The following is a 12,911-nucleotide window of genomic DNA, read 5'->3' as shown; positions in this document are numbered from 1 at the left end:
TGAGTTTAAAAGCATTTACTGACTGTTTTATGACATTACAACACATACAACAACATTATTTGCAGGTGGGTAACGGGATGTAGCTTGTTATGAGGTTAACAGTAGTTTAACCAGTGTAGGTTTGTTTGTCAGCTCACAGTTTTCAGTGAGAGATGTGGTGGCTTCTATTTCTAATCCATACAGAGCTGGTGTATGCACAGTCCCATTGATTTCATGCACCGTGACAGTCGCGCCAAATCAGCTAATTAGACTTGGTGTCTGGCACTGGTAAACCCATTTCAACACACACACAGAGATGCTGATGTTGTGACGGGGAATCTTCGTGCGGGCGATGTTTGGAAGTCATTTCGTGTTGCCTCTATTGACACCAGGCGTAAATCAGCACATGACACTGTGAGAATTATTAGATAAAGTTTTAAGTGAAACTTTGATCAGACTTCAGCTATTGAGAGGCTGCATACCTTAAAACATAACATTAAGGCTAAAGCCAGCAGCAGTTTAGCTTAGCTTCCCTGCTAGAAAAACCAGCATAGACCAGCAAGGCTGGTTACCAGCATAGACCAGCATATGTTGTGTTTTGATGTTGGTGACCAGCATCCCATGCTGGTCATGCTGGTCCAGCATCCCATGCTGGGGACCAGCATCCTGACCAGCATCCTGACCAGCATGGGATGCTGGACCAGCATATGTTGTGTTTTGATGTTGGTGACCAGCATCCCATGCTGGTCATGCTGGTCCAGCATCCCATGCTGGGGACCAGCATCCTGACCAGCATGGGATGCTGGCCAGCATAGACCAGCATATGTTGTGTTTTGATGTTGGTGACCAGCATGGGATGCTGGTCACCAACATCACCAACATCAACATCAAACACATCAAAACACAACATATGCTGGTCTATGCTGGTATAACCAGCATACCCCATGCTGGTTTTGCTGGTGACCAGCATGGGATGCTGGTCACCAGCATCAAAACACAACATATGCTGGTCTATGCTGGTATTACCAGCATAGACCAGCATATGTTGTGTTTTGAGCATACCCCATGCTGGTTTTGCTGGTCACCAGCATCAAAACACAACATATGCTGGTCTATGCTGGTATAACCAGCATACCCCATGCTGGACCAGCATAACCAGCATACCCCATGCTGGACCAGCATAACCAGCATCCAGCATTCCATTCTTTACTAGAAATAAAAATTAAAAAAAAAAAAAAAAAAACCCACAATGTAAGGGTTTCACAAAAATCTATCTTTAATTAAAAACTATAATACATAGAAAAAAATACAGTACCACCAAACAAATTAGAACTGATTAGACATACCATAAAACAGATTAGAACTGATTAGACATACCATAAAACAGATTAGAACAGTTAATTAAATAGATTAGAACATCTCAGGCGATTAATTCAATTCAATTTGGAGATTTGTGTTTTTTGTCTGTTAATGTCCATGATTGTTTCAGTTATATATGTCCAGCCTTTCCACATCTTGCCTCTATCTCTTTGTCGTCCACCTTTTTTGCCTTGAGCCACTCCCTGAAACAGACTGAAAAGATTAAAAAACTATTAAATCAATAAAAAACATGCTATCAAAATATCCATTACTTATAAATACAGCAAGGGATTCATTCAAATAATTCAAATTTGTATTATCACATACATTAATTTTGAAAAAAAAATCCTCCATTATTTCTAAAATATGCGCTTCCACAGGTAGCAGCAAAGTCTGGTAGCTCTGAGTGCTTAATCAACCTTTAGTTTACTTAATTTTTATGTTTTTGTTGTGTTTTGTCAACTACTGATGGATAATTCTGTGGGGAGAGGAATTTGTTCAGGAAAGGATCTTCTTTCACTGAAAGTCTGTAGGATGCCACCCTGATCCAGCTGAGACTAAGAGGTCTTTTTAATGTTGCCATGCTGTTGCAAAAGTAAAGGCTTGGAGGTGGAGATGTTGTCCTTTCTGCTGTCAGTCATCATGGGAAATGCCAACTCTCTGCCCAACAAGAGTGATAAACTGGGGATATTGGTGAAGTTTATAGCTTATCAATTTAAGTTTTCACTGTTTATATGGAGGTAAATGTGTTGGTGAATTTGCATTTACAAACCGGTTACCAATAATGGCAATACGAAAGAGGAATACGCAATAATTTTCATGTAGTTTTTAATTAAACATAAATACATATTATTTAATAAAATAGTCCCGCTGTGAAAAAATAGTCCCACCTCTCTGTATGTTAGTGCTGCATGTTGTCTATTCCTCACCTTAAGTTAACCTTAAACATGTGAATTCAACAAATTTAGTCTATTTGTTAACGCTGTCAAAACACTACAGCAACTTTTTGCTACCTAGTTTGTTGTCATGTAGACGTTGTTGCTTCTCTGACAATCAGCCCCGTAACGTAAACATGCAAGGTCCCCCCGCAGTTAAGTATGAGTCCGGAAGAATCCACCCAGAGCCTCAATGAATGAGAGTTTTTTTAAATAGCTTTAGCTTTGAGTGATCACTGACTTCATTAAGCCGACTATATGTGACATTGCGGCAGGCACCTGGAGATGCAGCAGCGGCATTTGAATATCATGACTTTAAAAGCGCCAAATTACTTGCCTTAACAAATTTCGTTAGTTGGCCTAAGTAATGTGAAGAATTGTAAAATATCATGTCCATGAGGCTGTTCAATCAGACAGTGACAGATCAGCCTGTAGAGCACTAAGTCTCTGTCAAGGTGCTGATCCTGTGACTGTCATTATACGGGAGCTGTCTGTGGTCCGCTATTTGACTCCTAATTAGCCTACTCATTGACGCACAGTGCAGGATTTTATAATCTAATAATAATAAGTGTACAACAACATGTTTAAATGCTGTTAACAAGGTCAAAAAATAAACATCCAAACATTGCTGCTTCCCTGAAGTGGAGTGATCTGCTGTGATAAGGCTTTTTAGAATAGTAGCTGTGATATACCCTTATTATATCACAGTTAACAGCCAATCAGATTGCCGAATTTCACCTTTTCGTTTTATAATTGTATTTATAGTAGCAATGCAAGCATATATTGTAAACAGAATAATAATTTACCTCATCTTTGTTTGGGGATTCAGCTGGCTCCATTGGACTCCCACTGTCAGATTATGCACACACACACACACACACACACACACACACACACGCACGCACGCACACACACACACACACACAGAGAGAGAGAGAGAGAGTCTCTGATCACCTCCCCCTCAATAGTGTTCCACTAAGTATCACATTAAAAGCTCCTGAGATGAGCATAATAGTGTCTCTTTAAGTTTTCAGAATTTTTAATGACAACGTTATTATCTATTTACATAGCCTTATTAGTATTTACATTCCGTTATTATCTATTTACATTGCATACGTTAGTTACATTTTTGGCCTTGGTTTCCTCCCGTTCGGAAGACGGATCAGCTACGGAGGTGGGGCTCGACTCCTTGACCTTCCGAACCCTCACTCGCTTTCCCTTGGTCAGCTCATCCTCCACTGCCTCTCTGGTGTCTGGATCAGGGGTAAAGAACACAAATGGTAAGTGGAAAAACTTGCTTTCCATATACATACACATTTCACATTTACTCGTACATTAATACACACCGCGAGGGCTTTCTCCGTCTGTTGTTAATAAGCTAGCTGCGCTAGCTAAATTGTTCACTAGCTTACGGCTAGCTAGCGAGTCATTTAGCTACTACGAAGAGTCCCATTAGCGACAGTCAAATAACTGAACTTAACTTAACACAGCGGTGTCGGCATCAAATGAGATGTAGCCAACTTTGATGAATATAATTTAGGCTCGACAGTAGCTAAACGTAATGTAACACAACTGCGCCGGTATCAAATGAGATGTAGCTAACTTTGATGAATATAATTTGGGCTTGACAGTCATATAGCTAAACGTAATGTGACACAACGGTGTCGGTATCAATGATACACACCGCGAGAGCTTTCTCGGTCTGTTCTTAATAAGCTAGCTACGCTAGCTAAATTGTTCACTAGCTCACGGCTAGCTAGCGAGTCATTTAGCTACTACGAAGACTCCCATTAGCGACAGTCAAATAACTGAACGTAACTTAACACAGCGGTGTCGGCATCAAATGAGATGTAGCTAACTTTGATGAATATAATTTGGGCTCGACAATAGCTAAACGTAATGTAACACAACTGTGTCGGTATCAATGAGATGTAGCTAACTTTGATGAATATAATTTGGGCTTGACAGTCATATAGCTAAACATAATGTGACAAAACGGTGTCGGTATCAATGAGATGTAGCTAACTCACCTTTGATGAATATTATTTGGACTTCGTCGAAAGCGTCTTTCCACCGCACCCAGTAAATCTTGTTACTGCTGGAGAGGTTAATGTCGAAATCTTTAATGTCCGTTGTCGGGACAATCTCTTTACAATCGTCGCTAACATATTTAACATACGCACACATTTCGCTTGATAAAAAGCCAACGGTTAAAGCACTGGTAACCTGCACTGGTCGCGCGACTACTTAATGGTTTGAGGTGGGGCGCGAGGGATCTAATCCAGTGGCGGTAAAACCGACAGCTGCTGCTGTCCAGGGTTATTATAGTTATTAAAACTAAGACAAAAACTAAAACTAGCAGTGAAAAAATAATTTAGTTAACTGAAATGTAAAAACTGCTTTAAAAGAAACGAAAATTAAGTAGAAAGTACAGTCCTTTGACTGTGCAATTATATGAGCCTTATCTCTTCCTATTGTTGAGACAAGCTACTTCAATGTAAAACTTTACTAAAATATATTTTTTGTGCATTCTCAGACCGTGCCTTTAACAAATAGTGGGGAAGGACAAAGCATGGAGGATGTTGAGGTGAGAGAGCCACGAGTGTTTGTGGTTGCATCATAAATTTGACATAATTCTGATAGACATAGCACTGTGCTTATATCACTTCCTGTCATCCTGTGAACAGACCATGTCTCCATCTCGGCACAACAGCCCTCCTGCTGGCGCCACTGATCTGGTAGGTCCTCATACTGTCCTCCCCTCCATCATACGTGAAGCTGCATTTTGTTGTTGTTTTCTAAGTAGAGCTTGTGTGTGTTCCTGTCCGGCAGTACCAAGAAGAAGACGAAGAAGACGGAGAAGAAGACAGCGTATCTGAATCAGGGTCACACAGCACAGATGATGAGGTGAGAGAGCTATGAGCTCCAGTCACGTTTGTGGCTGCATCATAAATTTGACCCTGTGCCAACAGGACATAGAACTGGACTTTAGAGCATTTTTTCTCATGCCATAGTAGCGGACGGGGCCAGAAATTGAAGCCCCTAAATTAGACATTATCTGCTGCGAAACTCGCTCATTTCACCTACATTTTATAAATGAATGGCCAGTGTTATCACCATGTCAGCTCAACTTCCTTGTTATAGTCATCAGGGGCTTTACAAGGATGGGTAACTTTTGGTGACGTCATAGACATGCACCGCAAGAGCGCAGCTGAGAGCAGCTGTTGTTGGTAGGCTACACGGCTATTTTTGTGCAACATGGCAGAATATTTATCCGATGTAGAAGTGCCTGACGACGAGAGATGAGCGAGTTTCGCAGCAGATAATGTCTAATTTAGGGGCTTCGATTTCTGGCCCTGTCCGCTACTATGGCATGAGAAAAAAACACAGACGGATGGATCTAAATTGCTCGAAAACGGCTCCAAGCTCCACCAAAATTGTCTGGGTGAGACTATGAGCATATGTAATCCTAAAAATAAAGTCCAGGTGTCAAAAAACCAAACTTAACCTTTAATGTCACAGAAAACAGTCGCAGTTAAAAATGTGTATTTTAAAAAGAGGCTCAAGCTAAAAGTAATTTGAAAATTGGGGTTTGTATTTATGGAAGGTAAAATCTGCCAAAGTTAAGGTTAAAATCATTGCTTTAAAATGTATTTGATTTATTTTGGGTGCTTTAAATATGGGTATTTTATTCTTATTTTCAAGGTTAATTTGTAGTAGTTAAAATTTAAATTTAAAATTGGTATTTGAATTAAGTATTTGATTTTGGATTATGTTGATTGATTATGGTGTCTTGGGTTATATTTTTGTCTGAATTTCTATTTGTGTTTGTACTTCAAGGTTTTTCACCTTGTTGGCCATGATGACTTTCAAAATAAAAGAAAGAAAAGAACCAAAGTGAAATCCTGGTCATTGAATGAATTCCTGCCCAAATCTTCTGAAGCAAACCTGCCCTTTGAAGTGGGGGACGCTACTATTAAACTATTAAGTGAGAAGCACTTGACATTTTGCATTTAGGTTGCCCACAACCCCCACACCCCACCTTTATCCAGGATGTTAATTTTAGAACACTTTAATATTTTATATCTTGTACATATGAACTGATTTTCTTTATGCAATGTACTGTTTTTGCTTATTTCTTGTAGGATGTGTGTATGTTACCCATGCCATTGTATGCCAGACAATGGACAAAACAACAGTCTGCATTTGATTCTCCTACCTCATATGAATGTTTGCTATACTGTCAGATAAATAAATGTCAGAGATCACAATGTTTAATGTTGTTTTTGTCATAAAATAACATAGGTTGGCTATTGTTGGACTGTACTTTATTTGATTGTCAACAAATATGAGCCATTTAATTCACATGCCCAATGTATCAAATAGTAGCAACCAGTGGTCTATTTCAAGACCATCATTTGAATAGAAACACTTATTGTTATTCTGCTGCATAGTGTTGACTTTGTAGACTGCCTGTGAAGGCTATACTTTTACAGCTTTTTTTACAGCTATAAAATGCAGAGTGAGAGGTTAGATTACTTTACTGCAGTAAGACAGCTAGCCTTCATTAAATGTCAGTCACTTTTATAACCAGTTTCACGAGAAAGACCATGCTGGTGGACCAGCATGCAACTATACTATACTTGTGGTAATGGTAGACCAGCATGCTGGTAGTGTTGGTAATGATGCTCATCCTCCCAGCATGATTAGCAACACCAAGCTGGTCCACCAGCATCATTAACAACACCATGCTGGTCCAGCAGCATCATAAGCTGGTCCACCAGCATCATTAACAACACCATGCTGGTCCAGCAGCATCATAAGCTGGTCCACCAGCATCATTAGCAACAGCATGCTGGTCCACCAGCATCATAAGCTGGTCCACCAGCATCATTAGCAACAGCATGCTGGTCCAGCAGCATCATAAGCTGGTCCACCAGCATCATTAGCAACAGCATGCTGGTCCACCAGCATCATAAGCTGGTCCACCAGCATCATTAGCAACAGCATGCTGGTCCACCAGCATAGTTATGTTGGCTCACCAGCTAAACCAGCATCAATCCAGCATAGACCAGCATAGACCAGCATGGAAATGATGCTGGTCTATGCTGGTTTTTCTAGCAGGGTTAGCATAAAGACTGAAAGCAGAGGCGAGTATCTAGCGTAAACTAGCATAGACCAGCATATGTTGTGTTTTGATGTTGGTGACCAGCATCCCATGCTGGTCATGCTGGTCCAGCATCCCATGCTGGGGACCAGCATCCTGACCAGCATCCTGACCAGCATGGGATGCTGGACCAGCATATGTTGTGTTTTGATGTTGGTGACCAGCATCCCATGCTGGTCATGCTGGTCCAGCATCCCATGCTGGGGACCAGCATCCTGACCAGCATGGGATGCTGGCCAGCATAGACCAGCATATGTTGTGTTTTGATGTTGGTGACCAGCATGGGATGCTGGTCACCAACATCACCAACATCAACATCAAACACATCAAAACACAACATATGCTGGTCTATGCTGGTATAACCAGCATACCCCATGCTGGTTTTGCTGGTGACCAGCATGGGATGCTGGTCACCAGCATCAAAACACAACATATGCTGGTCTATGCTGGTATAACCAGCATAGACCAGCATATGTTGTGTTTTGAGCATACCCCATGCTGGTTTTGCTGGTGACCAGCATCAAAACACAACATATGCTGGTCTATGCTGGTATAACCAGCATACCCCATGCTGGACCAGCATAACCAGCATACCCCATGCTGGACCAGCATAACCAGCATCCAGCATTCCATTCTTTACTAGAAATAAAAATTAAAAAAAAAAAAAAAAAACCCACAATGTAAGGGTTTCACAAAAATCTATCTTTAATTAAAAACTATAATACATAGAAAAAAATACAGTACCACCAAACAAATTAGAACTGATTAGACATACCATAAAACAGATTAGAACTGATTAGACATACCATAAAACAGATTAGAACAGTTAATTAAATAGATTAGAACATCTCAGGCGATTAATTCAATTCAATTTGGAGATTTGTGTTTTTTGTCTGTTAATGTCCATGATTGTTTCAGTTATATATGTCCAGCCTTTCCACATCTTGCCTCTATCTCTTTGTCGTCCACCTTTTTTGCCTTGAGCCACTCCCTGAAACAGACTGAAAAGATTAAAAAACTATTAAATCAATAAAAAACATGCTATCAAAATATCCATTACTTATAAATACAGCAAGGGATTCATTCAAATAATTCAAATTTGTATTATCACATACATTAATTTTGAAAAAAAAATCCTCCATTATTTCTAAAATATGCGCTTCCACAGGTAGCAGCAAAGTCTGGTAGCTCTGAGTGCTTAATCAACCTTTAGTTTACTTAATTTTTATGTTTTTGTTGTGTTTTGTCAACTACTGATGGATAATTCTGTGGGGAGAGGAATTTGTTCAGGAAAGGATCTTCTTTCACTGAAAGTCTGTAGGATGCCACCCTGATCCAGCTGAGACTAAGAGGTCTTTTTAATGTTGCCATGCTGTTGCAAAAGTAAAGGCTTGGAGGTGGAGATGTTGTCCTTTCTGCTGTCAGTCATCATGGGAAATGCCAACTCTCTGCCCAACAAGAGTGATAAACTGGGGATATTGGTGAAGTTTATAGCTTATCAATTTAAGTTTTCACTGTTTATATGGAGGTAAATGTGTTGGTGAATTTGCATTTACAAACCGGTTACCAATAATGGCAATACGAAAGAGGAATACGCAATAATTTTCATGTAGTTTTTAATTAAACATAAATACATATTATTTAATAAAATAGTCCCGCTGTGAAAAAATAGTCCCACCTCTCTGTATGTTAGTGCTGCATGTTGTCTATTCCTCACCTTAAGTTAACCTTAAACATGTGAATTCAACAAATTTAGTCTATTTGTTAACGCTGTCAAAACACTACAGCAACTTTTTGCTACCTAGTTTGTTGTCATGTAGACGTTGTTGCTTCTCTGACAATCAGCCCCGTAACGTAAACATGCAAGGTCCCCCCGCAGTTAAGTATGAGTCCGGAAGAATCCACCCAGAGCCTCAATGAATGAGAGTTTTTTTAAATAGCTTTAGCTTTGAGTGATCACTGACTTCATTAAGCCGACTATATGTGACATTGCGGCAGGCACCTGGAGATGCAGCAGCGGCATTTGAATATCATGACTTTAAAAGCGCCAAATTACTTGCCTTAACAAATTTCGTTAGTTGGCCTAAGTAATGTGAAGAATTGTAAAATATCATGTCCATGAGGCTGTTCAATCAGACAGTGACAGATCAGCCTGTAGAGCACTAAGTCTCTGTCAAGGTGCTGATCCTGTGACTGTCATTATACGGGAGCTGTCTGTGGTCCGCTATTTGACTCCTAATTAGCCTACTCATTGACGCACAGTGCAGGATTTTATAATCTAATAATAATAAGTGTACAACAACATGTTTAAATGCTGTTAACAAGGTCAAAAAATAAACATCCAAACATTGCTGCTTCCCTGAAGTGGAGTGATCTGCTGTGATAAGGCTTTTTAGAATAGTAGCTGTGATATACCCTTATTATATCACAGTTAACAGCCAATCAGATTGCCGAATTTCACCTTTTCGTTTTATAATTGTATTTATAGTAGCAATGCAAGCATATATTGTAAACAGAATAATAATTTACCTCATCTTTGTTTGGGGATTCAGCTGGCTCCATTGGACTCCCACTGTCAGATTATGCACACACACACACACACACACACACACACACACGCACGCACGCACACACACACACACACACAGAGAGAGAGAGAGAGAGTCTCTGATCACCTCCCCCTCAATAGTGTTCCACTAAGTATCACATTAAAAGCTCCTGAGATGAGCATAATAGTGTCTCTTTAAGTTTTCAGAATTTTTAATGACAACGTTATTATCTATTTACATAGCCTTATTAGTATTTACATTCCGTTATTATCTATTTACATTGCATACGTTAGTTACATTTTTGGCCTTGGTTTCCTCCCGTTCGGAAGACGGATCAGCTACGGAGGTGGGGCTCGACTCCTTGACCTTCCGAACCCTCACTCGCTTTCCCTTGGTCAGCTCATCCTCCACTGCCTCTCTGGTGTCTGGATCAGGGGTAAAGAACACAAATGGTAAGTGGAAAAACTTGCTTTCCATATACATACACATTTCACATTTACTCGTACATTAATACACACCGCGAGGGCTTTCTCCGTCTGTTGTTAATAAGCTAGCTGCGCTAGCTAAATTGTTCACTAGCTTACGGCTAGCTAGCGAGTCATTTAGCTACTACGAAGAGTCCCATTAGCGACAGTCAAATAACTGAACGTAACTTAACACAGCGGTGTCGGCATCAAATGAGATGTAGCCAACTTTGATGAATATAATTTAGGCTCGACAGTAGCTAAACGTAATGTAACACAACTGCGCCGGTATCAAATGAGATGTAGCTAACTTTGATGAATATAATTTGGGCTTGACAGTCATATAGCTAAACGTAATGTGACACAACGGTGTCGGTATCAATGATACACACCGCGAGAGCTTTCTCGGTCTGTTCTTAATAAGCTAGCTACGCTAGCTAAATTGTTCACTAGCTCACGGCTAGCTAGCGAGTCATTTAGCTACTACGAAGACTCCCATTAGCGACAGTCAAATAACTGAACGTAACTTAACACAGCGGTGTCGGCATCAAATGAGATGTAGCTAACTTTGATGAATATAATTTGGGCTCGACAATAGCTAAACGTAATGTAACACAACTGTGTCGGTATCAATGAGATGTAGCTAACTTTGATGAATATAATTTGGGCTTGACAGTCATATAGCTAAACATAATGTGACAAAACGGTGTCGGTATCAATGAGATGTAGCTAACTCACCTTTGATGAATATTATTTGGACTTCGTCGAAAGCGTCTTTCCACCGCACCCAGTAAATCTTGTTACTGCTGGAGAGGTTAATGTCGAAATCTTTAATGTCCGTTGTCGGGACAATCTCTTTACAATCGTCGCTAACATATTTAACATACGCACACATTTCGCTTGATAAAAAGCCAACGGTTAAAGCACTGGTAACCTGCACTGGTCGCGCGACTACTTAATGGTTTGAGGTGGGGCGCGAGGGATCTAATCCAGTGGCGGTAAAACCGACAGCTGCTGCTGTCCAGGGTTATTATAGTTATTAAAACTAAGACAAAAACTAAAACTAGCAGTGAAAAAATAATTTAGTTAACTGAAATGTAAAAACTGCTTTAAAAGAAACGAAAATTAAGTAGAAAGTACAGTCCTTTGACTGTGCAATTATATGAGCCTTATCTCTTCCTATTGTTGAGACAAGCTACTTCAATGTAAAACTTTACTAAAATATATTTTTTGTGCATTCTCAGACCGTGCCTTTAACAAATAGTGGGGAAGGACAAAGCATGGAGGATGTTGAGGTGAGAGAGCCACGAGTGTTTGTGGTTGCATCATAAATTTGACATAATTCTGATAGACATAGCACTGTGCTTATATCACTTCCTGTCATCCTGTGAACAGACCATGTCTCCATCTCGGCACAACAGCCCTCCTGCTGGCGCCACTGATCTGGTAGGTCCTCATACTGTCCTCCCCTCCATCATACGTGAAGCTGCATTTTGTTGTTGTTTTCTAAGTAGAGCTTGTGTGTGTTCCTGTCCGGCAGTACCAAGAAGAAGACGAAGAAGACGGAGAAGAAGACAGCGTATCTGAATCAGGGTCACACAGCACAGATGATGAGGTGAGAGAGCTATGAGCTCCAGTCACGTTTGTGGCTGCATCATAAATTTGACCCTGTGCCAACAGGACATAGAACTGGACTTTAGAGCATTTTTTCTCATGCCATAGTAGCGGACGGGGCCAGAAATTGAAGCCCCTAAATTAGACATTATCTGCTGCGAAACTCGCTCATTTCACCTACATTTTATAAATGAATGGCCAGTGTTATCACCATGTCAGCTCAACTTCCTTGTTATAGTCATCAGGGGCTTTACAAGGATGGGTAACTTTTGGTGACGTCATAGACATGCACCGCAAGAGCGCAGCTGAGAGCAGCTGTTGTTGGTAGGCTACACGGCTATTTTTGTGCAACATGGCAGAATATTTATCCGATGTAGAAGTGCCTGACGACGAGAGATGAGCGAGTTTCGCAGCAGATAATGTCTAATTTAGGGGCTTCGATTTCTGGCCCTGTCCGCTACTATGGCATGAGAAAAAAACACAGACGGATGGATCTAAATTGCTCGAAAACGGCTCCAAGCTCCACCAAAATTGTCTGGGTGAGACTATGAGCATATGTAATCCTAAAAATAAAGTCCAGGTGTCAAAAAACCAAACTTAACCTTTAATGTCACAGAAAACAGTCGCAGTTAAAAATGTGTATTTTAAAAAGAGGCTCAAGCTAAAAGTAATTTGAAAATTGGGGTTTGTATTTATGGAAGGTAAAATCTGCCAAAGTTAAGGTTAAAATCATTGCTTTAAAATGTATTTGATTTATTTTGGGTGCTTTAAATATGGGTATTTTATTCTTATTTTCAAGGTTAATTTGTAGTAGTTAAAATTTAAATTTAAAATTGGTATTTGA

General features: G+C 40.1%; 2 long non-coding RNA genes across 2 annotated transcripts; both read right to left on the bottom strand.

The window, feature by feature from the left end:
• Positions 1-1,300: 1,300 nt before the first annotated feature.
• On the bottom strand, positions 1,301-4,423 carry LOC121623431. The gene is made up of 4 exons (XR_006007825.1): positions 4,304-4,423; positions 3,399-3,526; positions 3,080-3,122; positions 1,301-1,551 (listed from the first exon to the last, which is right to left on the bottom strand). It is a non-coding gene; the product is annotated as an uncharacterized LOC121623431 (long non-coding RNA).
• A 3,767-nt stretch (positions 4,424-8,190) lies between these two features.
• On the bottom strand, positions 8,191-11,311 carry LOC121623391. Its single transcript, XR_006007823.1, has 4 exons — positions 11,192-11,311; positions 10,287-10,414; positions 9,970-10,012; positions 8,191-8,441 (listed from the first exon to the last, which is right to left on the bottom strand). It is a non-coding gene; the product is annotated as an uncharacterized LOC121623391 (long non-coding RNA).
• Between the last annotated feature and the right edge of the window lie 1,600 nt (positions 11,312-12,911).

Source organism: Chelmon rostratus, chromosome 19, assembly GCF_017976325.1.
Source record: "Chelmon rostratus isolate fCheRos1 chromosome 19, fCheRos1.pri, whole genome shotgun sequence".
Lineage (NCBI taxonomy): Eukaryota > Metazoa > Chordata > Actinopteri > Chaetodontiformes > Chaetodontidae > Chelmon > Chelmon rostratus.
Note: the sequence above shows the minus strand (reverse complement) of the source record. Positions and strands in the feature narration are given on the sequence as shown.